At 53.4% G+C, this 25,557-nt stretch overlaps 1 long non-coding RNA gene across 1 annotated transcript in view; it reads right to left on the bottom strand.

The window, feature by feature from the left end:
• The window catches only part of LOC119970020, a 52,834-nt gene extending 41,108 nt beyond the window's left edge, over positions 1–11,726 (bottom strand). Inside the window, exon 1 of the long non-coding RNA XR_005461520.1 lies at positions 11,600–11,726. This is a non-coding gene — a long non-coding RNA (uncharacterized LOC119970020). The remainder of the gene's footprint in view (positions 1–11,599) is intronic.
• Positions 11,727–25,557: the final 13,831 nt, after the last annotated feature.

The raw sequence follows: 25,557 nt of genomic DNA, 5'->3' as shown, positions 1-25,557 counted from the left end.
AGTAGCTGGCTGGGGCAGCAGAGTAACTGGCTTTGGCAGCGCGGTAGCTGGGGGGCCGTGCGGCACAGGCTTGGGGGGACTGTTGGTCGGGGGTCCACGATGAGGTCGCGGGGTCCGCGGGAAACGAGGTGAGGTTGCGGAAGGAAACTTCCATAGTGATAGCAGCCTCCACAGTAGTGTCTAAGTCCTGGGCCCCCTTTTCTAGCAGTCTTTGGCGCACATAGTTAGACCTAAGGCCCACCACGAAAACGTCCCGCACAGCAAGCTCCCTATGTTCAGCCGCGGTAACGGCTTGATAATTACAGTCATTGGAAAGATTGTTCAATCCCCTTACAAACTCGGCTAGCGTTTCTGTAGGCTGCTGACGGCGGGTCATAAACACGTGGCGTGCATAAACCTCGTTAATGGACCTAACATACATTTTGTCCAATATTGCCAGCGCTGCGGTGTAAGAACCGGCCGGATTTAGCTGTGTGGAGATTCTGTGGCTTACCCTCGCGTGCAGTAGGTTGAGTTTTTGTTCCTCCGTTGTTCCGGCGGTGCTGGCTTCTGCCAGGTAGGTTTTAAAACATCTCAGCCAGTGGGAAAAAATTTCTTTAGCCTCTGCATCCTCTGGGTCGAGTTCTAGGCGTCCGGGCTTGAGGGCTGCTTCCATGATTTCTTCGACTGTTTCCTGAGTATATTAAATTGTTGGAACCAACAATTCTACGGACACGTGCTTATAGGATTAGAATAGCGGTTTTAATATACTCACAACAGAGCCAGCCTATTAGCCATTGAACTTTCGGTGAACTGGCAGGCTGACCATGTGGCACTGAGCTTTTATACAGCAGCTTCCGGGGGAGGAGTCCTGGACAGAGCCAAGGGAGAAGCCCCATACAACTCGAGCATTCCCAGGGCTACTCCCCCTGGAGGACAGGTAGTGCAACTGCACTTACAATACAGACACATGTATATACAGATTACAATCCGGTGTGAATCACATTCACCACAGGGGGCTATGGGGGAAGAGGGGTTATGGGGGAAGGGGGGATATGGGGAAGGGGGATATGGGGAAGGGGGTTATGGGGGAAGGGGGAATGGGGGCAGGCAGTGAGGGGTCTCACTTGGCGCTGTGCAGCGGGCGGCTATTTTGCTGGGTCTCCGGAGGGGGGGGGGGGGGGGGGGCGTCTTTTGTGCAGTGACGCCGCGAGCATCCGTGACGGGTGATACCGTCGCAAATGGCGTCACATCGTTACTAGCCCATTAACACATACCGAGGCACTGTTCCATAAACTGCAACCAGCCTGGGGTTTGTGACACAGAGGTGTATCAGCAGCACATGCATGTTTTTGAAGGCCCTATGAGCATTGTTTTCATCTATTTCTCCTGTTTGGTTACTTACTGAGCTCAAGTGGCCATTGATCATGGTCACGTCTAGGCCTTGGGTATCCAGAGGAAGTGGGGGAGTGGGCCATTTATTTAAGCAGACCTCAATCCTTGTCAGACATTAATGAATGCGTACTCTAGCTCAGCAACCAGGAATGGGTCCCTGCCAAGATTTTCCTCTCTTTAATTAACCGAGGAATTGTAATGATTTAGACATTCACATCTCACACCCATACTGAAATAAGATGACTCAGCACAGACAATCCCTTTGTACTGGTGTTATAAATTTTCACATTTAGCTCGAGTTTTCTTTGCCAGGATTTTATATCAGAAAATTGGATGGAAACTGTTTGCAATTTTGTTTGCCCGTTCATTTTGATGGAAGGAAAATCTTGGAAGTTCAGTGATCACACATTTCCGGTAAGTGTTCCAGGTGAATGAGGTAGATGAATCTCTGTGCTAATGGTGCTGAAGAAGAAAGTTTACCTCTTTGATGTACCGTCAATTACTATGAGGCGAGAATGGTGAAACAATTGAGGCTTTATTGCGTGTGGTGAATGTATTCACCTAATGCATGAGCTGTCTGTATAATGATGTGACCTATGACCTGGAAGGGATGATACGGTCTACTTCCAGGTACTGTACTGGAACCCCGGTGGGCTCTGCCTCTGGCTCCGCCCTCACCGAGGCCATATATAATCCAGTCACCTGTGGGTGGCACTCATTTGTACAGCCGACTCTGGCGGGCGAGTTCATGGATAATAAAGCCTAATGTTCACTTGTTATCACGGTCTCACAGTGAATTGACGGTATAACATTGCGCAAGATGTTGTGCCTCCTGCAGCTGGAACCAGAATGGAAGCAGCGCAGGAGAGCACAGACTTTTATACGCCGCCTGCTGGGCGGAGCCAGCAGGAAGGGATTTACTGTCGTAGCTGTTATATACTGGCAGTGACGTACTACATACAATATATCACTAGTGGTGTTTACCACACTCAGACCCTGTTCAAAAAGAGTCCGGCGGGGGTGCCAAAAACATTACAAACTAAGTCTGTTGGGGGCTTTGACCCTCCGCTGCAACGGCCTCAGTCCTGGTGGTGATGTGGGCGCCGACGTGGTCACCTGCAACACCGGGAGCGAGTTGTCCTCATCTTCGTCACCCCTAGTGGATCCGGTGGGAGGACGGATCCTGCTGGGGTGGGGGCAGCGGTGAGGTTCGCTGGGGGGAGGGTGGGTGGCGCTGGGGTGAATGAGGCAACCGGGGGGGGAAGGAGCGGTGTCAGGTCGGGGGTGGGGTCCCAGCGGGTGCCAGGTCCCGGAGGGAGACTGTGTCTTGGCACCCGTCGGGGTGTGCCACGTAGGCGTACTGCGGGTTTGCATGGAGGAGGTGGACTTTCTCGACCAATTTATGGCTCCGCACATGCCTCCGGAGGAGGACAGGTCCAGGAACTGTCAGCCACGTTGGGAGCAAGACCCTGGAGGTGGACTTCCTGGGGAAGGCAAACACATGTTTGTGAGAGGTCTCATTACTGGCGGTGCAGAGGAGCGACTGGGTGGCGTGGAGCGCTTCGGGGAGGACCTCCTGCCAGCAGGAGACCGGGAAACTTTTAGACCGCAGGGCCAGCAGGACAGCCTTCCAGACCGTCCCGTTCTCCCTCCCCACCTGCCCGTTTCCCCCGGGGTTGTAGCTGGTTGTCCTGCTCGAGACGATGCCCTTGCTGAGCAGGAACTGATGCAGCTCATCGCTCATGAAAGAGGATCCTCGATCACTATGGATGTAGGTGGGGAAACCGAACAGAGTGAAGGTGCTGTGCAGGGCTTTGATTACCGTGGCAGAAGTCATGTCAGGGCATGGGATGGCGAAAGGGAACCGGGAGTACTCGTCAATTACATTGAGGAAGTGCGGTCGGTGGAGGGGAGGGGCCCTTTGAAGTCCATGCTGAGGCGTTCAAAGGGGCAGGAGGCCTTCACCAGGTGCATTCTATCTGGCAAGTAGTGGTGCAGCTTGCACTCTGCGCAGACTTGGCAGTCTCTGATAACGACCCTAACCTCCTCAATGGAGTAGGGTAGGCCTTGACAAAATGGAAGAACCGGGTGACCCCAGGGTGGCAGAGGTCATAGTGGAGAGTCCGGAGTAGGTCCATCTGTGCGCTGGCACATGTACCGCGGGATAGGGCATCGGGGCTCATTGTGCTTCCCCGGGCGATACAAGATCTCATAGTTATAGGTGGAGAGCTCGATCCTCCACCTCAAGATCTTATCATTTTTGATCTTGCCCCGCTGTGCATTATTAAACATGAAGGCAACTGACCGTTGGTCAATGAGTAGAGTGAATCTCTTGCCGGCCAGGTAATGCCTCCAATGCCGCACAGCTTCCACAATGGCTTAGGCCTCCTTCTCGACAGAGGAGTGCCGAACTTCGGAGGCATGGAGGGTGCGGGAAAAGAAAGCCATGGTTCTGCCCGCCTGGTCCAGGGTGGCGGCCAGAGTCACGTCCGATGCATCGCTCTCCACCTGAAAGGGAAGGGACTTGTCGACCGCGTGCATCGTGGCCTTGGCGATGTCTGCCTTGACGTGGTTGAAGGCCTGGCGGGCCTCAGCTATCAGGGGAAAAACTGTGGACTTGATGAGTGGGCGGGTCTTGTCCGCATAATTCGGGACCCACTGGGCTAATACAAGAAAAACCCCAGGCATTGTTTCAGGGCCTTGGGGCAGTGGGGGAGGGGGAGTTCCAGGAGGGGGTCCATGCGGTCGGGGTCCATTTTCCGCAACATAGCCAAGGATGGCTAAGCGGTTGGTGCGGAACACGCATTTCTCCTTATTGTTGTGAGATTAAGGAGTTTGGCGGTATGAAGCAATTTTTGGAGGTTTGCGTCGTGGTCCTGCTGATTGTGACTGCAGATGGTGACTTTATCTAGGTACAAGAAGGTGGCCCGCAGCCCGTACGGGTCAACCATTCGATCCATCTCTCGCTGGAAGACCGAGACCCCATTGGTGACGCCGAAGGGAGCCCCAAGGAAGTGATAGAGGCGGCCATTTGCTTCGAGCGAAGTGTATTGGCGGTCCTCCGGGCGGATGGGGAGCTGGTGGTAGGCGGACTTCAAGTCAACTGTGGCGAAGACCCTGTACTGCGCAATCTGATTGACCATGTCAGATATGCGTGGGAAGGGGTACGCGTCGAGCTGCGTACCGATTGATGGTCTGACCTTAGTCAATGACCATTCTGTGCTTCTCCCCAGTCTTTACTACTACCACTTGAGCTCTCCAGGGGCTGTTGCTGGCCTCAATGATCCCCTCCCGGAGAAGCCGTTGGACCTCCGACCTGCTGAAGTTCCTGTCCTGGGCACTGTACCATCTGCTCCTGCTGGCGACGGGTTTGCAGTCCAGGGTGAGGTTCGCAAACAGTGAAGGTGGATCGACCTTAAGGGGCGTGAGGGTGCAGACGGTGAGGGGGGGTAGAGGGCCGCCGAACTTCAAAGTAAGGCTTTGGAGATGGCATTGAAAATCCAGGCCGAGCAACAGGGCAGCGCAGAAGTGGGGGGAGGACGTAGAGCCAGAAGTTGCTGAACTCCACACCCGGGACGGTGAGGGTCGCGATACAGTACCCCCGGATTTCAACGGAATGGGATCCGGAGGCCAGGGAGATTTTCTGGGTGATGGGGTGTACCAGGAGGGAGCAGCGCCTTACCGTGGTGGGGTGGATGAAACTCTTTGTCCTCCCGGAGTCAAAGAGGCAGGTCGTCTCGTGCCCATTGATCTTCATCATCGTCGTAGCGGTCGCGAGGCCGAGACTGACCCGCGGTAATGGAGGCGAGCTGTTGGGAGGTCCCAGGCTGATCAGCGGTGGCAGAGGTAGCGGTAGGCGGCGAACGGCCAGACGAGCAAGGGTCCTGAGGCACGGTCCAAAATGGCGCCAAAGATGGCAGCGCCCACGGGCCGCACGTGGCTTGCGGAGGGGAAGATGGCGACGCCCCGGGTCACTCGTGGGGGGTGTAGAAATGCTGGGCCTGGAAACAGCAGCGACCGACCGGGCCTGGCAAACAGAAACAAAGTGTCCTTTCTTCCCACACCCGTTGCAGGTCGCGCTCCACGCCGTGCAGCGCTGCCTGGGGTATTTTGTCCGCAAAAATAACACTTGGGCCCCCCAGAGTTGACTGGCTGCCACGCGGCGCAGGCTTGTGGTGAGGTCGAGTCGGCAGCTGGTGGGGCCCACGATGCCCACGAGGGTGCCGCGCGGTCGGGGGTGTAGGACTCCAAATTATGGGAGGCCTCTTCTAGTGAATTAGCAAGCTGCCTAGTCTCTGCAAGATCGAGCATACCCCCTTCCAATAGTCACTGGCGGACATACGTAGACTTTATGCCTGTGACATAAGCGTCTGTGATTAAAAGTTCGGTGTGCTGGACCCCTGAAACTGCCTGGCAGTCACAGTTCCTAACGAGGATCTGTAGGGTCCGCAAGAAATCATCCAGAGTCTCCCCCGGGAGTTGTTGTCTCGTGGCCAGGAGGTGCCTGGCGTACACTTGATTCACCAGCTTAACGTAATGTCCCTTGAGGAGTGTCATCGCTTCTGAGTAGGTGGGCGCATCCTGGATGAGGGGAAAAATTTCAGGGCTCACCCGCGAATAGAGGACTTGGAGCTTCTGTGGGCCCGAGAGTTCTTCAGTGGCTGCTCTGAGGTAGCCTTCCAAGCAGGCTAGCCAGTGGTCGAAGGAGGACGTGGCGTTGGCTGCGTGAGGACTCAGCTGCAGGTGATCAGGCTTGAAGAGGAAATCCATCTTTTAAAATCTTGTTCAATAAATTGATGTACCGTCAATTACCACGAGACGAGAATGGTGAAACAATCGAGGCTTTATTTCACAAGATGTTGTGCCTCCTGCAGCTGGAACCAGAATGGGAGCAGCACAGGAGAGCACAGACTTTTATACGCCGCCTGCTGGGCAGAACCAGCAGGCAGAAATTTACTGTCGTACATGTAATATACGGGCAGTGCGGTAATACATACAATATGTCACTAGTGGTGTTTACCACACTCTTGATAAATCTTTGTCAGCTAGTCAGGTGTCAATACAGATCGGGAACAGGGGAGCTGCAGAAGGATTTGGACAGGCTAGGAGAGTGGGCAAAGAAGTGGCAAATGAAATACAATGTGGAAAAATGTGAGGTTATGCACTTGAAGGAGGAATGGAGGCATAGACTATTTTCTAAATGGGAAGATGCTTAGGAAATCAGAAGCACAAAGGGTCTTGGGAGTCCTTGTTCACGATTCTCTTAAAGTTAATGTGCAGGTCAGTCGGCAGTTTGGAAGGCAAATGCAATGTTAGCATTCATGTCACGAGGGCTAGAATACAAGAGCAGGGATGTACTTCTGAGGCTGTATAAGCCTCTGGTCAGACCCCAATTGGAGTATTATGAGCAGTTTTGGGCCCCATATCTAAGGAAAGATGTGCTGGCCTCGGAAAAGTTCCAGAGGACGTTCACAAGAATGACCCTTGGCGTGTCGTATGAGGAACGGTTGAGGACTCTGGGTCTGTACTTGTTGGAGGTTAGAAGGATGAGTTGGAGGTTAGAAGGATGAGGGGGTATCTTATTAAAACTTACAGGATACTGCGAGGCCTGGATTGAGTGGATGTGGATGAGTGAATGAATGAGTGTATGAGTGAATGGGTGAGTAAATGGGTGTATGAGTGAATGGGTGCATGAGTGAATGGGTGTACGAGTGAATCAGTGTAGGAGTAAATGGTTGTACAAATGAATGGATGAGTGAGTGAGTGAGTGAATGTGTAAGTGGGTAGGCAGATGAGGTAAGTGAGTAAATGGGTAGAGTGGTGAATGGATAAAATGGCAATTGTTTTTGGTGGCAGCAGAGTAGGATACTGAGTCAGTTGGGTGGCTGCTGGGTAGGGTGGCAGCTTAGTAGGGTGATAGGCGGGTGAGATGATAGGGTGGCAGTTGGGTAGGGTGGCAGAGTGGAGAGATGATAAGGTAGCAGGTGAGTGAAGTGTGAAGATGATAGATATGTAGGGTGGCAGGTGTGTGAGGTGGCAGGTGGGTAAGGTGACAGGTTGGCAGGTGGGTAAGGTGACAAGTTGGCAGGTGGGTGAGGTGACGAGGTTGACAGGTGGGTGAGGAGGCAGGTAGGTGAGGTGACAGGTTGACAGGTGGGTGAGGTGGCAGGTGGGTGAAGTGGGAGGGTGGCAGGTGCGTGAGGTGGCATGTGGGTGAGGGCAGGTGTGTGAGGTGGCAGGGTGGCAGGTGCATGAGGTGGCAGGTGGGTGAGGTGGCAGGCTGGCAGGCGGTTGAGGTGGCAGGTGAGTGAAGTGGGACGGTGGCAGGTGTGTGAGGTGGCAGGTGGGTGAGGTGACAGGGTGGCAGGTGGTTGAAATGAAATGAAATGAAAATCGCTTATTGTCACGAGTAGGCTTCAATGAAGTTACTGTGAAAAGCCCCTAGTCGCCACATTCCAGCGCCTGTCCGGGGAGGCTGGTACGGGAATCGAACCGTGCTGCTGGCCTGCTTGGTCTGCTTTAAAAGCCAGCGATTTAGCCGAGTGAGCTAAACCAGCCCCAGAGTGAGCTAAACCAGCCCCAGGTTGAGGTGGCAGGTGTGTGAAGTGGGAGGGTGGCAGGTGCGTGAGGTGGCAGGTGGCAGGGTGGCAGGTGGGTGAGGTGGCAGGTGGGTGAGGTGGCAGGATGGCAGGTGGGTAGAGTGATAGGGGGCTGTTTCCTAGCTCCACCGAAACAGATTCCACATTTTGTTCTTCCGACCTGAGATCTTCCCTCACTGGTACTGTACTGATCCCATTCCTTATAGTCAGCATAATACTACCTCCTTTTCATTTTTGTCTGACCTTCCTAAATGTCAAATATCCTTGAATATTCGGTTCCCAGTCTTGACGACCATGCTTCTGTAATGGTAATTAGATCATATCTATTTACCACTATCTGTGCCTTTAAATCATCTAGCTTGGGTGGGGTGCTCTTTCCAAGGGCCAGTGCAGACTCGATGGGCCGAATTCCCCTCTGCTCTATAAATTCTGTTCTATCTACCTTGTTGTGAATGTTCTATGCATTCAGGTAGAGTGTCCTTACCCTTGCCGTTTTGACATTATTTTCCATTCTAAGTTTAGTTGAAGCTCATCTTCATTTTGTCTGCTTTCTAATTTTGCTAGCTACTTTTCTGCATCATGTCACCAACTTTGCTGCTTTCCAGTTTGAGCTACACTTCAGGTTCCCATCCCCCTGATGGGCTAGTTTAAACCCACCCCAAAAGCACCAGCAAATCTTGCTGCAAAGCTATTAGTCCTGGTCCTGTTAAGGTATAACCGTCCATCTTGTTCAGCTCCCACCTGCACCAGAACCGGTAGGACAACTATCCACGTGAAGTTCAAATATCCCGGGCAATTCCTATGAAGTCCGTGGTGGCTTGAGTCAAACACTGGAGGCTTCTAGTAGATAATAAAGGGGTTTATTGATGAAAGGCTCAGGCAATTAGTTGACAGGCACAGAACACTATACAACAAGGGTGGGATTCTCCATTTCAGAAACTATGGGCTGGATTCTCCGAATTTGAGATGAAGTGCTGACGCCGGTGTGGGAACGGTGGCGTTTTATGACTGTAAAAATGGAGCAAAGCGGCCACCGATCCTCCGTCTGGTTGGGGGGCTAGCAGGCGCGCAGCGTAGAACACCCGGCCCTTGCTGCGGATCCAGCCAGACAATTGCAGGGTCCGTGGCCGCGCTTGCTCATGGAGGTGACCTGCAGCGGCCGGCTGCACACGGACCCGGCCTGTCAAATAGTGCTTCCCTTTGGCCAGGCTTGCTCCCCAACCACCCTCCACCAGTGCCCCCTGCCCCCGCCAAAGCCCCCCCCCCCCCCAACTACGGCGGCGCTGGACATAGTCCACAGTTGCCACGCCGAGTTCTCAAAAATAAATACCACACACGACCGACACCGTCGGGAACTCAGCCCATCTGGGGCAGGGCATTGGGGGGAGTGCCTCAGGTAATATTCTGAGGCTGTCCATCCGGCATACGGCGTATTCTGCGAGTACACCATTTTGAAGAGGGTGGAGCATAGCAAAAGCGGCGTCGCCCCCGATTTGGCGCCAACAGGGATTCTCCGGCCAAACGGTGTACTCGATTTTGGCGCCAGAAACTGGAGAATCCCACCCTAAATCCCACTGAATTGGTGGACTTCCACAACTACTAAATTGGCACCAGTCCCAGCGCAATTCAGGATCCGTTAATGAGGTAGCATTGGCGCCACTTGTAACCCGGGGCGAAATTCTCCGACCCCCAGCAGGGTCGGAGAATCGCTCGAGGCCCCCGAAAATCCCGCCCCTGCCGTGGCAGAAATTCTCCGCCACCCGGGAATTGGCGGGGGCTGGAAACGTGCCGCACTGAGCGGCGAGCCCCCTGCGGCGATTCTTCGGCCCGCAATGGGCGAAGTCCCGCCGCTGGGAGGCCTCTCCCGCCGCTGAAGTTTGAACCACCTCTGGTGGCGGCGGGATCAGCGGCGCGAGTGGGCCCCCGGGGTCCTGGGGGGGCACGGGCCGATCAGACCCCGGGGGATGCCCAACGGTAGCCAGGCCCGCGATCTGGGCCCACCGATCGGTGGGCGGGCCAGTGCCGTGGGGGCACTCTTTCCCTTCCGCCGCTGCCACGGCCTCCACCATGGCGGACGCAGAAGAGAATCCCCCAGCGCGCACGCGCCGGTGGTGACGTCAGCGGCAGCACCACCGGCTCATGCGCAAACCGGCGAAGGCCTTTCGGCCAGCCCCGGCGGCGGGCGTCAAAAGTCGCTGTTGCCGGTTTAGGCGCCAGTCGGCGTGGTGCCAACCGCTCCGGCGCGGGCCTAGCCCCACAATGTGAGGGCTTGGCCACTAAAGGTGTGGAGAATTCCACACCTTTGGGGAGGCTCGACGCCGGAGTGGTTGGCGCCACTCGGCTACGCCAGGACCCCCTGCCCCGCCGGGTAGGGGAGAATCCCGCCCCCGATCGATTCTGATGAAAAACGTTGTCCAATTCGCCAGGGCCGGGATCGCCACTCAAGAGGCTGACAAGCTGCAGCTGCAAATCAGCACTCCCTGCTCGGAATTTAACAATTGAATACTTCTGAATAAATGCTGGCCTTGGCAGTGATGCTAACATCCCATAAGTAAATAAATAATTTGAAAAATAATGGGGGAGATTATGCTGTAGCAGCAATGAACAACCAGAGATTATCCATAGTATTGCAGTGACTGTACAAGTGCTGCCTAAGAATAGAATAGAACAGTACAGCACAGAACAGGCCCTTCGGCCCTCGATGTTGTGCCGAACAATGATCACCCTACTTAAACCCACGTAACCAGTATACCCATAACCCAACAATCTCCCCATTAACCTTACACTACGGGCAATTTAGCATGGCCAATCCACCTAACCCGCACATCTTTGGACTGTGGGAGGAAACCGGAGCACCCGGAGGAAACCCACGCACACACGGGGAGGATGTGCAGACTCCACACAGACAGTGACCCAGCCGGGAATCGAACCTGGGACCCTGGAGCTGTGAAGCATTGATGCTAACCACCATGCTACCGTGAGGCCCCTATAAAGAATATAAAAAAAAAAGACCCAGAGTCGGGATCGAACCTGTGACCTCGGCGCCGTGAGGCAGCAGTGCTAACCCACTGCGCCACCGTGCTGCCCATTTTTGCATTTTTACTATTGCATTTTTACATCCAAATAGTAGGTAAAGAGTTACCGGTGGTTAGGTAAAGGTGAAGGTAAAGTCATCTTAGTCCCAGATGACCATAATGAGGGGGAGAGCTGACTGTGGTTATTTCACCTGAGGATCATCACACCTCAAGGAAGGGGCAAGGTTGAGAAGGTGGTGCATTCAACCGATAGTCACACTGCCCTGGAGACACATTCTACACACACACACTGGAAGTGTTTTTTATAACTTCAATGTTTAGTGGAGGATTATGTAAGATGCAAGTCTGAACGGTGAAAGATGTAAGTAAATATTAAAAGGCGTGAGGCAAATTATTGTGTTTTGCCTTCTCATCCTGAAGAATCTCCAGTCAACTCTTTTTTTAGGAAATGGAAAATATGGCATATCACGAACACCATTTAAATGAGGGTGGTAATAGATTAGTGCCTTGCCTGGTGCCAGTTGACTAACAAGTTATGAAATAGATTCAATTGCTTGTTGAGAATAATAATTGCTTTGCGTTTTCACTTACATTTAACAAAAGCCAACTCCGAACTCTTCCAAAACAGCTGTAAACTCGACCCCCGTGGGGGTTCCCAGCTGAAATGTCATCATGTGCTGCTACTACAGTTCCATGTCCCCGACTGCAGATCAGTCTCAGCATCAACAGACCTCGGGGGGTGGGGGGGGGGGGGGGTTCTGCAGAGATATCCATATCACAAAACCACAAGCCTGTCAGGAGCTTTCACTGTCTGTGGAGGTTCAAATGCAAGTGGCACTTGACATGAAACTGAAAATGCCCAAGAGGAATGCCAGACTCTCTGACGGCGTCACATCCGAGATGTCTGCCAATTTGCTTGCCCAGAACCATTTTGGATTTATTTATCTATCTTATGAAAGAATGCAAATTTACTGTGTCTACATCAAAGGGGATTAAACTGATCAATGTTAGTCGTATAGCTCTTACAGGGAAGCAATTACAGCTAAGAAAGCTGGTTACCCAGCAATGACTCAAACGCCCACGTACAGTGCCTTTTAATTCTATTCATGCCCAGCAGTGAAGTGGAGAAAATGACAGGCTGTCAGCAGAGTGAGGCGACACACAGAATTATAGTCCTGATGAACTGCCGAGCAATTTACTGAAAAGTTCTATTATGTCCCCCAACCCGGGGGAAAACAATCATCCACTGCGAAGTCAAGAAATAAAGGTGGTATTTGCAGCGTGTTGAACCACAGCCGAATGGGAAAATTTACCAATTGCCCTCTTTGTAGTATTTTACTCAAATGCTGCCGAACAGAAAGGTCGAGTAAAATTCCTTATTGATCCCTCAGTGCCAGTGAAAGAAAAGGATGTTTCGCGTGCACGATTAGAAAACTCCACACCAAAACAAAAAAAAAACAGCTGGGACAAAGTGGCTGAGGTTGACTTTACTTGGGAATAATCATTTTAGTCCTTAACAAACAGAACTACATTGAAGGTTTGAAAACAGCAGCCAAAAGGTCTGCGCACAAGTTTGAAGCCGGAACGGATTTTTTTTTAAAGTATCATTGCGTGCGGGAATGGTCAAGAACGCTGCTCCGAATTTAACGATTGAATACTTGTAAGAAAATTGATTTCATGATATTGCATTTTGAGCGAATTTCTTTTCTATTTGTTTTAGCAAGAGGTAGGGCGGGATTCTCCCAGCCCTGGGCCGGGCCTGAGAATCACCGAGACCGGGCCACGCCGCCCGGACGGCGGCACGCGATTCTCCGCAGAACGGAGAGTCGGCGCCATTGGCGGCGGTGTGGTTGTCGAGGCGCCAGTCGAGGGCCACTCTAGGCGCCGGCCCGCCGATTCTCCGGCCCAAGCGGCCGTAAAAAAAAAAACGAGTCCCATTCTAACCTGGGGCGGGATTCTCCCCTACCCAGCGGGGTGGGGGGTCCCGGCGTAGGGGAGTGGCACCAACCACTCCGGCGTCGGATCTCCCCAAAGGTGCAGAATTCTCTGCACCTTTGGGGGCTAGGCCTGCGCCGGAGCGGTTGGCACCACGGCGACTGGTGCCAAAATCGGCACCAGCGGCCTTTGATGCCCGCCGCCCGCCGCCGGGGCTGGCCGAAAGGCCTTCGCCGGTTTGCGCATGCGCCGGTGGTGCTGCCGCTGATGTCACCACCGGCGCATGCGCGCTGGGGGATTCTCTTCTGCCTCCGCCATGGTGGAGGCCGTGGCGGCGGCGGAAGAGAAAGAGTGCCCCCATGGCACTGGCCCGCCCACCGATCGGTGGGCATCGATTGCGGGCCTGGCCACAGTGGGGGCACCCCCCTGGGGTCCGATCGCCCCGCGCCCCCCCCCCCAGGACCCCGGGGGCCCGCTCGCGCCGCCGATCCCGCCGCCACCAGAGCTGATTCAAACCTCGGCGGTGGGAGATGCTTCCCAGCAGCGGGACTTCGGGCCATCATGGGCCAGAGAATCGCCGCAGGGACCACGCCGATTGGCGCGGACGTCACGCCGATCGGCGGGGCGTTATTCCCACCCCCGCCAATTCCCGGGTGGCGGAGAATTTCTGCCACGGCGGGGGCGGGATTTTCGGCGGCCCCGGGCGATTCTCCGACCCTGCTGGGGGTCGGAGAATTTCGCCCCTGCTCTGAGCCGGTGGGACCTCGGTGTTGAAGGGTCGGGTGGTGGCCTGTGGGTGGGGAGGGGGGGTACCATCCTAGGGGGGGGGGGGGCCTCTGATGTGGGCTGGCCCGCGATCGGGGCCCACCAATCAGCGGACCGGCCTCTCTGGCTGGGGGCCTCCTTTCCTACGCGCCGGCCCCTTTAGCCCTGCGCCATGTTGCGTCGAGGCTGGCGCATTGAAGGAGGCCCCCAGCTAGAGAGGTTGGCATGCACGCATTGGCGCCGGCGTCATTGCGCATGTGCAGATCCCGCGGCGCACAGTTTGCATCGGGCTCGGCAGCTGGACCGGCGCTGTGCTGACCCCCTGTAGGGGCCAGAATTTGTCCTGGCAGGGGCCCGTTCATGTCGTCGTAAAACAAGATGGCGTTTACGACGGCATGGACACTCTGCCACGGGATTAGAGAATCCCGCCCGTAATGTCAGATCCACTGACTCCAGGCCCTGCAAAGTTGCTTGATTCAACTTTCACCAATTTATATAAATATCTTCCAAGCTACTTGAGCAGGCAAGAGAGATCAAGTTGGTTATTGAGAACAGTTTACAGGACATCTTCATGAAGAAAGAGTACACTTCTCTCTGCCTTATCCAGCCTTTATCTGTAATTACATTGGGAGTCTGTCTGGTTGCAGGTCAGGGGTCATTGTAACTCTGAAATAACGTTCTTTGTGCTTCATGTAAATAGATCTTGGGTGGGAGGCAAGCTTTAGGTGTGTGATGCACTATCAATTACGACGAGACGAGAGTAGAGAGTAATCGAGGCTTTATTAAGCAGAGATGTGCTGCTTCCTGCAGCTGCTACCGAAATGGCAGCAGCTCGGTGAGCACACACATTTATACTCTGCCTACTGGGTGGGGCCAACAGGCAGCGATCTACCCCCGTACCTCTAGTACAGGAGCCTTACCATATTACCTCTAATATACGTATTATACAAACAGTGGTGACTACCACATTCACCCCCTGTTAAAAAAGAGTCCAGCGGGGGGGGGGGGGGGGGGGGGGGGGGGGGGAACTATTTACATGTTATGTGAGTAATTTCTAAGGTGTACAGTTTTGGTGAAAGTTTACAAATTTAGCCGGTCGGGTTCCTTGATCCTCCGCTGTGAGCGACGCAGTCCCAGTGGTGATGCAGACGCCGTCATGATTGCCTGTGACTCCGGGAGCATGTAGTCCTCATCTTCATACCCGGATGGAACCAATGGGAGGACAGATCGTGCTGGAGCGGGTGCTGTGTAGCGAGGTGCGCTAGGGGGAGGATGGGTGGCGCCGAGGCAATTGGAGGGGGGGTGGGGAAACAGCTGGTGCCAGGTCCCTGAGGGAGTCTGTGTCTTGGCGGCCATCGGGGTACGCCACATCGGCGTACTGCGGGATCGCATGCAGCAGCCGTACTTTTTCGACCAACGGGTCCGCCTTGTGGAGCCGCACGTGCTTGCGGAGGAGGAGGGGTCCTGGAGCTGCCAACCACGTTTGGAGCGAAACCCCGGACTTCCTTTGGAAGGCAATGAGACGTTCATGGGGGGGGTTTCATTAGTCGCAGTGCAAAGTAGCGATCGGATGGAGTGGAGGGCGTTGGGGTGGACTTCCTGCTTGCGGGAGGCCGGGAGGTGTTTAGACCGTAGGGCCAGCTGGACGGCCTTCCAGACCATCCCGTTCTCCCTCTCCACCTGCCCATTTCCCCGGGGGTTGTAACTGGTCGTCCTGCTCGAGGCGATGCCCTTGCTGAGCAGGAACTGACGCAGCTCATTACTTATAAAGGAGGATCCCCGGTCGCCGTGGATGTAGGCGGGGAAACCAAAAAGAGCGAAGATGGTGTTGAGTGCTTTGATGACTGTGGCAGACGTCATATCGGGGCATGGGATGGTAAAGGGGAATCTGGAGTATTCATCAACCACGTTCAGGAAGTACGTGTTTCGGTCGGAGGAGGGGAGGGGCTCTTTGAAGTCCATGCTGAGGCGTTCAAAGGGATGGGAGGCCTTCACCAGGTGTGCTTGGTACGGCCGGTAGAAGTGCGGTTTGCACTCCGCGCAGACCTGGCTGTCCCTGGTGACAGCCCTGACATCCGCAATGGAGTAGGGCAGGTTGCGGGACTTTATGAAGTGAAAGAACCGGGTGACCCCTGGGTGACAATGGCCATCGTGTAGGGCTCGAACACAGTCCGCTTGTGCGCTGGCACATGTACCTCGGGATAAAGCATCGGAGGGCTTGTTGAGCTTACCGGGGCGATACAAAATCTCATAATTGTAGATGGAGAGCTCGATCCTCCACCTCAAGATTTTATCATTTTTGATCTTGCCCCGCTGTTTATTATTGAACATGAAGGCAACCGACTGTTGGTCAGTGAGGAGAGTGAATCTCCTGCTGGCCAGGTAATGTCTCCAATGCCGCACAGCTTCTACGATGGCTTGGGCCTCCTTTTCGACAGAGTGCCGAATTTCGGAGGCTTGGAGGGTGCGAGAAAAGAATGCCACGGGTCTGCCTGCCTGGTTAAGGGTGGCGGCCAGAGTGACGTCTGATGCATCGTTCTCAACTTGAAAGGGGAGGGTCTCGTCGACCGCATGCATCGCGGCCTTGGCGATGTTGGCCTTGATATGGTTGAAGGCCTGGTGGGCCTCAGCCATCAGGAGGAAAACTGTGGAGTGGATGTGGACTATGTCCGCATAGTTAGGGACCCATTGAGCATAGTATGAGAAGAACCCCAGGCATCATTTGAGGGCCTTGGGGCAGTGGGGGAGTGGTGTTCCATGAGGGGGCGCAAAACTCCATTTTGCACAACATAGCCAAGGATGGCTAAGCGGTTGGTGCTGAACACGCACTTCTCCTTGTTATACGTGAGGTTCAGGAGTTTGCCGGTGTGGAGAAATTTTAAAAGGTTAGCGTCGTGGTCCTGCTGGTCGTGGCCGCAGATGGTGACATTATCTAGGTACGGGAAAGTGGCCCGCAGTCCGTACCGGTCAACCATTCGGTCCATCTCCCGTTGGAAGACCGAGACCCCATTAGTGATGCCGAAAGGATCCCTAAGGAAGTGGTAAAGGTGGCCGTCTGCTTCGAACACAGTGTACTGACCGTCCATCTTGCGGATGGGGAGCTGGTGGTAGGCAGATTTCAGGTCCACTGTAGAGAAGGCCAGGTACTGTGTAATCTGATTGACCATATCAGATATGCGTGGGAGGGGGTACATGTCGAGCTGCGTGTACCGATTGATGGTCTGACTGTAGTCAATGACCATCCTGTGTTTCTCCCCAGTCTTTACAACTACCACTTGGGCTCTCCAGGCCCTGTTGCTGGCCTCAATGATGCCTTCCCGCAGTAGCCGCTGGACCTCCCACCTGATGAAGATCCTGTCCTGGGCGCTGTACCATCTGCTCCTGCTGGCGACGGGTTCGCAATCCGGGGTGAGGTTTGCAAACAGGGAGGGTGGGTCGACCTTCAGGGTCGTGAGGCTGCATATGGTGAGGGGTGGTAGGGGTCCGCCGAATTTCAGAGTTAGACTTTGGAGGTTGCACTGGAAGTCCTGGCCGAGGAGCAAGGCAGCGCAGAGGTTGGGGAGATCACAGAGGCGGAAGCCGCTGAACTCTACGCCCTGGACGGTGAGGGTGGCGATGCAGTGCCCCCGGATTTCCATGGAGTGGGATCCGGAGGCCAGGGAGATTCTTTGGGTAATGGGTTGTACCACGAGGGAGCAGCGGCTTACCGTAGAGGGGTGGATAAAGCTCTCCGTGCTCCTGGAGTCGAGAAGGCAAGGTGTCTTGTGGCCATCTTCTTTCACCGTCGTCGTTGCGGTTGCGAGGTTGTGCGGCCGGGACTGGTCGAGCGTGATGGAGGCGAGCTGCGGCTGGTGTTGGTGGGCCCCGAGCTGGTCGGCGGCGGCGATGAGCGGCCAGGTGAGGTGCCCGACGAGCAGGGGTCCAGAGGCGCCGTCCAAAATGGCGCCGAAGGTGGCGGCACCCACGGGCGCATGTGGCAGGTGGGGTGGCGTTAAAGATGGCGGCACCCACGGCCGCACAAGGTCTGATGGGGGGGAAGATGGCTGCGCCCACAGGCCGCACGTGGGCTGCAGGACTTAAATGGCGGCGCCCACGGGTCGCACGTCAAGGGTGCAGGAACAATGGCCTTGGATACAGTGGCGATCGACTGGGCCTGGCACACAGCAGTGAAATGTCCCTTCTTCCCGCAGGTCTTGTAGATTGCACTCTGCGCCAGGCAGCGCTGCCGGGAGTGCTTTGTCTGCCCACAGAAATAGCACTTGGGCCCCCCGGGGTTGGCTGGTTGCCGCGCGGCACAGGCTTGGGGTTGGCTGGGGGTGGCCGCAGGTGGGGCCCACGATGTTCATGAGGGGGGCGCCGTGCGGTCGGGGGCGTATGCTTGTACATTACGGGAGGCTACCGTTAGTGAGGTCACGTGTTGCTTGGTCGCCGCGAGGTCGAGCGTACCCCGTTCTAAAAGGCGCTGGCGGATGTACGCCAACCCCATGCCCATAACGAAAGCGTCTCTGATTAAGAGTTCAGTATGTTCAACGACCAAAACTGCCTGGCAATTGCAGTTCCTCGCCAGGATGTGCAGGGCACACCAGAAATCGTCCAATGACTCACCGGGGAGTTGTTGCCACGTGGACAGGAGGTGCCTGGCATAGAGTTTGTTGATCGACCGGCTGTAGTTTCCTTTCAGAAGCGCCATGGCCTCAGTGTAGTTGGGCGCATCCCGGATAAGGGAAAAAATATCAGAGCTCCCCCGTGAGTACAGGATGTGGTGTTTCTGTGCTTCTGTGGGTTCTGATGCTGATCCGATGTAGGCTTCAAAGCAAGCTAGCCAGTGGTCGAAGGCTGATGTGGCGTTGTCTGCTTGAGGGTGCAGCTGTGGGCGATCTGATTTGATGTGTAGTTCCATCGCTGTAATATCTCTGCTTAATGAATTGATGCACTATCAATTACGACGAGACAAGAGTAGAGAGTAATCGAGGCTTTATTAAGCAGTGATATGTGGCCTCCTGCAGCTGCTACCGAAATGGCAGCAGCTCGATGAGTACACACATTTATACTCCGCCTACTGGGCGGAGCCAGCAGGCAGGGAACTACCCCCATACCTGTAGTACAGGAGCCTTACCGTATTACCTCTAATATACGTATTATACAAACAGTGGTGACTACCACAATGTGTTTTCTTTGTCAATGGAAAGTATCATGCCCTGAAAATCAAATTGTGTTGCAAATAGGCCTTTGTAGAAAATGAAGGCAGGAAAGTAGTGCAGTTTCCCTTGTGATAACCCTGACATGTGGGACAGAGAAGGAAACAGGTTTGTGGGTATCAAGTGGAGAAAGAGCAGGGAAAGGGAAGTGGATGAATATCTTGCAGAGCAAAACCAGCATTTTGGGCCAAAACATTCTGCTGTGGTTCTACAATCTGTGATTTATTTTTTGGCGCAAATTATGCTGCGCTGTTGTCTGCAAGTGAAAAATACATTTCTGAACATTCTTAAATTAAAACATTTATATATGACCCATAAAATGTGTTATTGAAGCATCACCTCCATACGATGTTCAGTTTAAAATGTTATTTCTTTAATCAAACCATTTTATCAAAAGGGGAATTATAAAAATAATTCAATGATTCATAACCCACTGTATATGTTCCAATGTAAACTGTTCCACCTTATTATTATTCAGTGAACCATTAGTAATGTTGGTTTAATTTCAAAGTCTCTGATGCAGACGCCTGTTCCAACAGCAAGTAAGGTTTGTTAACCTGACAGTACGCAAACATTATTCATGCCTCGATAGAGTGGAAAGACAAAGACAAACAGGACGAGAAATAAATAAGGGGAAATGGACACAAAGAGACAAAGAATTTCGAGACAAGGAGGAAGTTGATTATTGCAATAACGTTGCCAAGGCTGGTTTTCTGACAATAACACCCTTTGTTAAGACAACAAATAGGGCCGCTGCAGTGGAATACAGCAGTTGTGTCCTAGCCCGGGGACTCTTGGAGACGCTTGTCCGAGCCTGGGCTGCAGGTTTTAAGCTCCCACCAAGTATTTCCCATTGGGCGAGCTCATATTCCACGAAGCCCACGGGAGATCTATTAGCAATCCGCCGTGTCTTTGTGGCCACTCTAACAATAATTTAACAGGACAGCACATCACAGCATGGGACTTCTACAGTTCACTTGCTGTTGTCCTTTATGGCTGAAATACCCAGGGTCCAATTCTCCAGCCTCGTTGCTCTCCCGCTCGAGTGAAACGAGGCCGGTGAATAGCGGGAGAGGCCAGAAACGAGAACCGTGCCAGGTGCCAGTTTGCGATGCAACCAGCCACCTCCCGTTGGCTAAATCGGGATCTGACTGTGGAGCATTGAGAAACCAGTTATCACCACTGCAGCTCTATTTCAATAGAATTAATGGGAGCCAGGTCTCACATCATTCATCGGCCTCCCCAACAAATGGCCACACAAGTGCCGATTAGTTCTCCTTTTGAAAAACGTGAACCTGGTGGAAAGGCTTCTGCGGGGAGCCGAAAAGGTGAGTATCCATCTTTGCTCACTGGCAATGAACCGGGGTCATTTAGTGGGAGTCATTGCCTAGAATCCCAATCACACCTTGATGCATGGACACTGTGCTTGAACACTGCGGGAGACAACACCACGCACGCAGCAGCCAACATTCGAACACCCAGGGGATGGGGCACAGCTCCGGGGACATGTCCACGGCCAGTGAGTGCTACAGGGAGGGAGAAATGCCTGGAGACATGGGCCAAGGGTTCAGAGGTCGGCCTGCATTGCGGAAGAAAGTGACAGAGGCATCATACTGGTTGTCCTCAAGTGTTTTTAATGTGTCACAGGTGTCATACAGTTTCCCACTCACAGTGGTGCCTCTCCACTCTCCCCACCGCCACCACCCTCTCCCTCCTCCCCCGGTGCCCTCAGTGATCCCTGATGGCCTTCCTAATTCTCCCACTAGGACTATGTGTCTCACCAGGGTGCACATCTGAGGTGGAGGCAGCTAGCTCCTTACTACGTCCTGTGGCCTTTGATGTCCCTGGTGGGTGTCCTCTGGGGGCTCTGAGGCCGGAGGGCCCCTGCACAGTTGTCGGCAGAACATGCACGGCCGTGCTGCCCTGTCCCGTGTGCTGACCTCGAGATGCGGCTTCATCAGAAGGGTGGAACTTGGGTAGCTGGTGGCCACAGTCGTCACTCCATGGGACGTGTCTGGGTTGGCACCCACGCCTCCTCCTCCTTATGCCCAAAGTGCCCTGGGTTTCACCTCGGGGCGGAGGGGAAGCTGGTTTGAGCCGCAGCTGCCCCTGCATCATCTGGCTCTGCCAGCCCTAGGCGTTCCATGGTGTCTGCACCATCGTGTCAACGCCCTTGGTGATGCTTCTCAGTGTCTGCGCCATGCTCTGCAGTGCCTCAGCAATGCCCAGCTGCGATTGGGATAAGCTCCACAGCGCGTCGGCCATTCCCATCTGAGAGCAGAACATGTCCCACAGAACCTCATCAAGGTCAGCCTGGTACTGCGTCATATCCCACATTGAGTCAGACATTCTGCCGAGATCCTCAGCCATCGCCATCACCAACTGCGCGACACCTTGGCGCCTTGAATACCCTCACTCAGGGTGCCAACATTGTGCACCAGGCTCTCCACTGCAGTTGCAACCCATCAGTGTTGGCCTCAGTGCCACTCATTGCTGACGCCATCTCCTGCACCCATAGCCTCTGGGACTCCTCCAATTGACTATGGACCTGCTGGAGTGTCGCTGACATCTCTTTCTGAATGGCCTGACTGCACCCTAGTGTCTCCACCAGCTCCGGGTAACCCTGTACCAGAGGCTCACCATCAGACTGGGACCCAGCTAGATTGCTGGGTCGCCATAAGACCATAAGACATAGTAGCAGAATTAGGCCACTCGATCCATCAAGTCTGCTCCGCCATTCAATCACGTCTGATGTTTTTCTCATCCCCATTCTCATGCGTTCTCCCCATAACCCCTGATTCCCTTATTGATCAAAAACCTATCTATCTCTATATTAAAGATACTCAGTGATTTGGCCTCCACAGCCTTCTGCGGCAAAGAGTTCCACAGATTCACCACCCTCTGGCTGAAGAAATTCCTCCTCATCTCTGTTTTCAAGGATCGTCCCTTTAGTCTGAGATGGTGTCCTCTGCTTCTAGTTTTTCCTAAAAAGTGGAAACATCCTCTCCACGTCCACTCTATCCAGGTCACGCAGTCTCCTGTAAGTTTCAATAAGATCCTCCCTCATCTTTCTAAACTCCAATGAGTACAGACCCAGAGTCCTCAACCGTTCCTCATACGACAAGCTCTTCATTCCAGGGGTCATTCTTGTGAAACTCCTCTGGACCCTTTCCAAGGCCAGCACATCCTTCCTTAGATACGGGGCCCAAAACTGCTCACAATATTCCAAATGGGGTCTGACCAGAGCCTTATACAGCCTCAGATGTACATCCCTGGTCTTGTATTCTGGCCCTCTCGACACGAATGCTAACATTGCATTTGCCTTCTTAACTGCCGACTGAACCTGCACATTAACCTTAAGAGAATCGTGAACAAGGACTCCCAATTCCCTTTGTGCTTCTGATTTCCTAATCATCTTCCCATTTAGAAAATAGTCTATGCCTCCATTTCTCCTTCCAACGTGTATAACCTCACACTTTTCCACATTGTATTCCATCTGCCACTTCTTTGCCCACTGTCCTAGCCTATCCACGTCCTTCTGCAGCCAGCCTGCTTCCTCAATACCACCTGTCCCTCTACAGATCTTTGTATCATCTGCAAACCTAGCAACAGTGCCTTCAGTTCCTTCCTCCAGATCATTAATGTATAGTGTGAAAAATTGTGGGTACAGCACCAACCCCTGAGGTACACCACTAGTCACCGGCTGCCAACCTGGGGGTTTCTGCCTCCACCTGATGGGCATATCCGCAGTTGTACCCCAGAAGCCTGGCAAACGTTTCCCACCGAGGCGCGTGTCTCTGCACTGGTGGTGGGTGGGGGTGACAGCTGTGACGCGTCGATCATGTCTTCCTCGGAGCTCTCCTCTGAGGTATTTTCCTGGGAGGCTAAAGAGGGGGCAATCCGGGATGGGCTGGTGCCATCGTCTGGAGGACCTGCGGGAGAATGGGCATGTGATCAGTGGGAGGGCTGGGTCAGTCAGTAAGGTAATAACAACTCACGTTTGACAGGTCCTCCGGGTGGAGCCCGGTGGTTCTTCACCTCTGCGGCCTCCACCAACCCCCATGTTGGTGACCACCCTGTCCACAGACACCCCCGTCACCTCCAGGGCCCGTTGCTCAAAGGTGGTGAGTATTCTCAACTCCGGCACCCGCCGCCAGTCTGGGCCCTCTCCCAATGGTTGTGCGAGGGCTTCTCCTGCGGAAACACAGAGAGGGCATCATTACTCCCATATGTGGTTCACAGTGGTGGGGGTTGTAAAGGAAGAGTGGGGGTGTTGAAGGAAGAGGGGGGGCTGAAGGGAAGGTGTGGGCCGCATGGAGAGTTGGGGGGGCGGGATGCTTGCGTGGGGGTTGGGGAGGGGGGGTATTGGTGTCTACTCACCTGTGCTTCCCGGTGTAGGTCATTGACCTTTTAACTGCAATGGAGGTCAGTTCTTCTGGTCATGCTCGTCCCAGGCAGCACTGGCTGCCCTGTGGCTCACCCTCCAGGACTCTTGGTGGAACAGGTCATCCCTCCTGGCCTCCACCGTGACTAGGAGCCTGGCCAAGTCCACATCATCAAATCATGGAGCCGGTCTTCTCGACGCCATGGCTGCGAGCTGGCTGGGGCTGGCTGTGGAAGAGCAGTTTAAGTGCTGCTCGACCTTGTTAACGCTGGCAAACGTTTCCCACCGAGGCGCGTGTCTCTGCACTGGTGGTGGGTTCAATCTGTCAAGCCTGCTCCGCCATTTAATACAATCATGGCTGATTGGACACCTCAATGCCTTTTGCACCCACTTATTCCCATAATCCTTTACGTTATTGCTAATCAGAAATCTATCAATCTCAACCTTAAACATATTCAATGACTGAGCTCCCACAGCCCTTGGGGGTCGTGAATTCCAAAAATTCACAACCTTCCGGGTAAAGACATTTCTCCTCATCTCAGTCCTAACTGATTTTGAACTTGTGCCCCCTGGTTCTCGACTCCCCAAACCAAGGGAAACATCACACCTGCATCTACCCTGTCTATTCCTTTGAGAATAATAATAATAATCTCTTATTGGCACAAGTATGAAGTTACTGTGAAAAGCCCCTAGTCGCCACATTGCGCCGCCTGTTCGGGTAAGCTGGTACGGGAATTGAACTCGCGCTGCTGGCCTTGTTCTGCATCACAAACCACTGAGCTAAACCAGCCCCTGTATTTTATTGGTTTCAATGGAATCACCTCTCATTCTTCAAAACTCTAGAGAATACAGGTCCAGTGTGCCCCAATCTCTCTTCATAGGACAGTCACGCCAGCCTAGAAACAAGTCCGGTGAACGTTTGTTGCACTCACTCTATGTCAATAATATCCTTTCTGAGGGAAGGGGAACAAAACTGCACACAGCACTCCAGGTGCTGCCTAACCAAGCTGCTCTCCAATTGAAGCAAGACTTCACTCCTGTACTCAAATCCTCTTGCGATAAAGGCCAACATTCCATGAGCCTTGCTAATAACTTTCTGCACCTGCATGCTAACCTTCTGTGTCTTATGAACAAGGACACCCTTTGTACAGCAACACTTTCTAATTCCTTATCATTTAGGAATTACTCTGTTCCTCTACCTCACATTTTTCCACATTATATTCCATCTGCCCTTGACCCTCACAAGTCTGTCCACATCCTCCTGTAGCCGCTTTACATCTTCGTCACATCTTTCATTCCTGCCTAATTTTTAGCATTCGTGAACTTGAAAATATAATTTTTGGGGCTGAATTCTTCCGTCCCGCCTGCCGCAAAATTGCCACGGACAGACGGGACACAGACCAGGTAAAGGTCCATTTACCTCGGGTGGGAATTTCCAGTCGCCGGGCAGATACGGCCACAGAATCCCACCCTTGGCCCCACATCCGAATCACTGATTTATATCATGGTTTATTCTATCGTGTATTCTATCATTTTGCCTATGTGGTCAATATTCAATTTGTTTTGTTGATTAGTGCTTTCCCATTTCTGAATATAACGAGTATAATTTTAACGTGCAGCACAGGGAGAGATTACAACAGGTCTTCAGAGACGGGACATTGTACCTGAACCTCACAGAGGAACAGTGAGTAAGGTAACCATGTTACAGTATGGTGACAGTCACTTACCGATGCTGGAGAGAGAACTGAAGACCATCACCAGGTTTGAATTGTCAAGAATGGATGGCCGAACTTGGTGTTCAAAAGGGGTAAAGTAGGGACATCAATGAGAGTAAGGGTGTGGTAGGAAAGGGTTTGGATTGTGGGAAGGTTAGATTGTTGGGGACCCAATAGAACTGAGAGGATAGGGGAAGAACAAGGAATTTGCAGAAGTGTTAGGGGAGCATCCATTCCAGGCCACATATTCCACACAACCCCCACCCCAAATGAAGCTTGCGACACCATTCCACAGATCACCTCCCACCAAAAGAAAAGAAAGATGTAGATCCACGTATTGGAATTTGGGATACATGGCACCATTTTGAAGTTTGAAAATGTCACGGGAGTGATTCTCCGAAAATGGGGCTATTTCCCCACGCCCGCCAGAAAATGGGCGCGAATCACTCCAGACTTTTTTCAAAAAGTCCGGAGTAATTCTCCGACTTCAAGAGGGATAGCAGGGCCCCGGTGTTGCACGTTTTACTTGAGTGTATTACGCGTTTTATTGGA

The sequence above is a fragment of the Scyliorhinus canicula genome, chromosome 8 (genome assembly GCF_902713615.1).
Source record: "Scyliorhinus canicula chromosome 8, sScyCan1.1, whole genome shotgun sequence".
NCBI lineage: Eukaryota > Metazoa > Chordata > Chondrichthyes > Carcharhiniformes > Scyliorhinidae > Scyliorhinus > Scyliorhinus canicula.
This window is presented reverse-complemented; position numbering and strand designations above follow the sequence as displayed.